Genomic DNA, 5279 nt, shown 5'->3' with positions numbered 1-5279 from the left:
TCAAAAAAAAAAAAAAAAACTATTCTAAATGGTCCTGTTTTAAAATTTTCATTTCAGGTCATAATTCTCAGATATATAGAAATATAATTGCTTTTTTTTTTTGAGACAGTTTCACTGTGTCACCCTCGGTAGAGTGCTGTGGCGTCACAGCTCACGACAACCTCCAACTGTTGAGTGTAAAGGATTCTCTTGCCTCAGCCTCCCAAGTAGCTGGGACTACAGGTGCCTGCCACAATGCCTGGCTATTTTTTTTGTTGTTGCAGTTGTCATTGTTGTTCAGCTGGCCCAGCCTTCGTTTATGTGGCTGGTGCTGCTGCTATGGGCACTGAGCCTGGCTTTTTTTTTTTTTTTTTTGAGATAGAGTCTTACTTTGTCACCCTTGGTAGAGTGCCATAGTGTCACAGCTCACAGCAACCTCAAACTCTCCAGCTTGAGTGATCCTTGTGCCCCAGCCTCCTGAGTATCTGGGACTACAGGCGCCTGCCACAATGACTGGCTATTTTTAGAGAGAGGATCTCACTCCACTCTTGCTCAGACTGGTCTTGAACTCCTGAGCTCAAGCAATCCACCTGTCTGAGCCTCTCAGAGTGCTACCATTACAGGAGTGAGCCCCTGTGCCTGGCTTAGAATTGTTTTTTTTTTTTTTTTGGTTTGTTTTTGCCAAATTTCTTATTTAGTATTCTTCAGTTGTTTAACACTTAAAAGGTCTTAATGGGGAAGGGGAAAGTGCACGTTCTTGCAGATTCCCAAGGAAATGTCAGAAAGGCAAAATATGAGCAGCATTACCCATTTGTTTTGGATTTACTGGGTGAGGAGCACTTTCCTTACGTAGGCATCTGATGTCAGGTTTTTCATACTGAGAATACTGAGATTTCACTTTGAAGACACCCTGAAATCCTAAGAGTAGCATACCCGCCCGCCTTAATAGCTAGCTTATTTGTATAGCCAGAAGGATTCATGTCTCAGTTTTAAGAGGGCTAGATGCTAGTGGAAAATCTCAGAATTGCTTGTTTTATTTACTGAGAAAAATCAGTAGGAAGTGGCCTTTAAGGGCACCTTTACTTGGAAAATTGCAATGCTAGTACAACAAGTTAAGTCTTAACACATTAAAATTTGCTAGTTGAAAGCAATATCATAAGTCAAATAAAACTAAGTAAGTTTTACTCTTTTCCTTACAGGAACAAAAAAATTATGGAGGGAAATTTACAGAAAATTTAGAAAATGTAACACAATTTTTCCTTTTAGTAGTTCTTGAGTAGTTATGACAATAGTTTCCACTTTTTTTTTTTTTTTTGAGACAGAGTCTCACTATATCACCCTCAGTAGAGTGCTATGGCGTCATAGCTCACAGCAACCTCAAACTCTTGGGCTTAAGCGATTCTCTTGCCTCAGTCTCCCCAGTAGCTGGAACTACAGGTGCCCGCCACAACGCCTGGCTATGTTTTTGTTGAAGGTGCCGTTGTTGTTCAGCTGGTCGCCGGGCTCGAATCCTCCAGCCTCGGTGCATGTGGCCAGCTCCCTAACCACCGAGCCAGTTTCCACTTTTTGTTTGTTTCTTTGAACAGGGGTTTGGGTCCAAAGTTGTTTTTTTTTTTTTTCCTCTTTCTCTCCAGTTTTCTGTTTTTATTGACGCTGCAAGACTCAGGCCTTGACGGCGTACTCCGGCAGTGGGCACGCAGTTCCTTGGCACTGCGGCTTCTTGGTCTTCAGATTCCTTCCACGCTAGCTGAGCCGGCGGCGCACGGCACGTGTTTTCTTAGGGCGCAGGTCCCGGGGCTTGTACTTCTTGCGGGTGTAGCACTTCCTGGACGTTTCTTTCTGAGTCTGGTTAATGACGATAGATTTGTGAATGCGCCGCGCCGCCTGTCACTTTGGTAACACCGAGCAGGAACGACTCCACCTTCAGATCCGCCGGCTGTTTCACAGCTCCTCCTTTTTCTTGCTGCGAAGGTTTGGAGCCTCGGCTATTGCTGCACAAGCTGCCGCCATGGCCACAGTCTGCAGTCTGCTCCAAGGGAAAGAGCTGGTCCAAAGTTTTGTTTGTTTCTAGTGTCTGCTTCTGCCTCCTCCTCTGCCTCTGCCCCCATCAGATCCGCTTCCTCCACGGCTACCACCTGTTGGTGCTCTGGGGCTTGAACTGCTGTAGGAATCATGCAGAAGACGGTACCGTTTTGCACAGAAGGGGGAAGCCCTCTTTTTAATCTGCCAATCCGATCATTACCACTTGAATAGAGGTCACTTTGGCTGCTTGAATAACTGTCTCCACTTCCACCACATCTGTCTTGTGAGCTGCTGTAATTATCATAGTGAATGCTTCCACCAAAAGATGGGGTCCCCTCATATAGCTGGAGCACTACCTGAGTTACAGTAATCTCCGTGGCAACCTTCACTCGGATGATCTGAATAGTCATGGTCACAACCATATTCATCTCTATCCCTATAGCCTTTTTTTTTTTTTTTTGAGACAGTCTCACTATGTCACCCTTGGTAGACCGCAGTGGTGTCCCAGCTCACAGCAACCTCAGACTCCTGGGGCTCAAGGGATTCTCTTGCCTCAGCTTCCTAAGTAGCTGGGACTATAGGCGTCTGCCACAACACCCGGCTATTTTTGTTGTTGTTGTAGTTGTCATGGTTGTTTAGCAGGCCTAGGCTGGGTTCAAACCCACCAGCCCTGGTGTATGTGGCTGGAGCCCTAACCACTGAGCATGGGTGCTGAGCCCCTATAGCCTCTTGATGGATAGCCATCTTGTGAACTGGAATGACCATAATCACAATAAGTATCATCTCTTGGTGGTGGTGGTGCATAATCTCTGGTATCTTTAGAACTTAGATAATGTCTTTTTGAATAGCTGCCTTTAGTAGAATATCTATTATCTCTTGGGGACAAATAAAGATCTCTGTGAGAGGCAGGGGTTCCCTTCAAGGTAGGCCCCCATACCTATCTCTTCCACATGACACAGGAGCTCTTCCTCCCCTTGGACTGCTATTGTGAATTGGTCCTGAAGGGGCAGATCTTTTAGGAGAAGGATCCCACTTCATGGTGGTTGGTGGTCCTCTTTTCACTGGGAGTAGTCTCCTGGAAGAACTCATGTTAAAATTCAAGGGATATCCACCATCATCTATGTGCCCTCCCTGAGAAAGAGTTCTTCCTGGTTCCTCCACTTCTTCCTTTTCCATCCCCAAGACCTCTTGGAGGCCTCTGCTTCTTGGAGGTGGAGGTGGTCCACGTCTACTCCTTTTAAATAGGGTAGATGATGGTTTGGTGGCTTGTTTCACTTTGAGGGCTTTTCCATCTAAACAGTTTCCATTCATGTCTCTGGCTGTACCCTTTGCATCTGCTGGGCTTTCAAAGGTGATAAAAAGCAAATCCTCTTGCTTTTATTGGCTCCTTGGTCTTTCATCAGGAGCACTTCCACTATTCATCCATATTTGCCAAATACTGCTTCAGAGGCTTTCTCATTTGTTTCTGTATTAAGGCCATGACTGAAGCGCTTTCCTGGATGGTCTGCTTCAACCATTTTTCCCCCAGTGAGTCCAAGGCATGAGGAAGGTTTCAAACTCTTAGGAGCTCACTGACCGGGCTTCCTAGCAGCTCAGCATCTATGGTGGCTGTCAGGTTCCAGGACTGAACACAGAAGCTGCTAGCACAACTGCGCAATGAGCTGGGGGGTTTGGGGGAAGTTTTTTGGCTGGGGCGGGGTTTGAACCTGCCATCTGCCGTATATGGGGCCGGCACCCTACTCCTTTGAGCCACAGGCACTGCCCCAATGAGCTTGTTTTTGTATTTTGACTTTGTATCTTGTGACATCACTAAATTTGTATTTATTTATTTTATTTATTTAACTTTTTAGAGAAGTCTTGCTGTGTCACCCTGTTTGGATTACAATGGTGTGATTATAGTTTACTGCAGCCTACAACTCCTGGACTCAATAAACTTGTATTTAAATTCTAGTCTTTTATTTTATTTTATTTTTGAGACAGAGTCTTACTGTGTCTCCCTCGGTAGAGTGCTGTGGTGTCACAGCTCACAGCAACCTCAAACCCCTGGGCTCAAGTGATTCTCTTGCCTCAGCCTCCCTAGTAGCTGGGGGTACAGGTGCCCACCACAATACCCGGCTATTTTTTGTTGTTGTTGTTGTTGCAGTTGTCACTGTTGTTTAGCTGGCCTGGGCCAGGTTTGAACTTGCCAGCCTCAGTGTACGTGGCTGGCACCCCACCCACTGAGCTATGGGATTTTCCATGTACAAGATCATGTCTTCTGTACACAGACATAGTTTTACATTCTCTTTCTTTTTTTGAGTCTGAGTTTTACTGCATTTCCCAGGCTAGAGTGCTGTGGTATTAGCCTAGTTCACAGCAACCTCAAACTCCTGGGTTCAAATGATCCTCCTGCCTCAGCCTCCCCAGTAGCTGGGACTACAGGTGCCTTCCAGGACACCCAGCTAAGTTTTTCATTTTATCTATTTTCTTGGCCTCCCAGAGTACTAGGCTTATAGGTATGGACCACTGTGCCTGGCTTTTCCAATATAGATGGCTTTCTTTTTTTTTCTTTTCTAACCTCAGATACAACTTCTAGTACAATGTTGAATGGACATGGTAAGAGCAGATATCTTTGTCTTGTTCCTGACTTTGGAGGGCTGGAGCTGTCTTTTGGTCTTACCATTAAATTCTGGGTTTTTTGTATGACCTTTATGAGGTTGAGGACATTCTCTTCTATTCCTGTTCTTTTTATCATAAAATGAGTGTTGGAGTTTTGTCAAGTGCCTTGTAAGTGCCTACTGAGATGATCATGCAGTTTTTTTCTTTTATTCTTCAGTTTTTCTTTTATTCCATTAATATGGTTTATTACATTGTTTGATTTTTATATGTTGAACAAGCCTTACATTCCTGAGATAAATCCCTCTTGCTTATGGTGTACAATCCTTTTTATAGGTTGCTGATATTGTTTTTCTAGTATTTTGGTGAGGATTTTTTACATCTATATTTGTAAGGGATATTGGTCTATGATTTTCTTTTCTGGTGACGTCTTTATCACCCTGATCAAAACCTCATAGAATGAGTTGGAAAAACTAATTTTTAGTTGATCACTCCTGTTCTACTTTTAGGGAGTATTTGTGAAGATTTATAAAAAATTAGTGTTAATTTTTACTTAAATGTTTGGTGAGATTTAACCAGTGAAGCCACCTGGCCCTGGAGTTTACTTTTGGGAAGTTTGTTGATTACTAATTCAATCTGTTTCTTTCTTTCTTTCTTTCTTTTTGAGACAGAATTTCACTTTT

The 5279-nt window shown here is 43.8% G+C and overlaps 1 pseudogene; it reads right to left on the bottom strand.

Moving 5' to 3' along the window:
• Positions 1-2046: 2046 nt before the first annotated feature.
• LOC100948852 lies at positions 2047-3518 on the bottom strand (annotated as a pseudogene).
• Positions 3519-5279: the final 1761 nt, after the last annotated feature.

The sequence above is a fragment of the Otolemur garnettii genome, unplaced genomic scaffold (genome assembly GCF_000181295.1).
Source record: "Otolemur garnettii isolate 467f Iridium unplaced genomic scaffold, OtoGar3 scaffold00105, whole genome shotgun sequence".
Lineage (NCBI taxonomy): Eukaryota > Metazoa > Chordata > Mammalia > Primates > Galagidae > Otolemur > Otolemur garnettii.
Note: the sequence above shows the minus strand (reverse complement) of the source record. Positions and strands in the feature narration are given on the sequence as shown.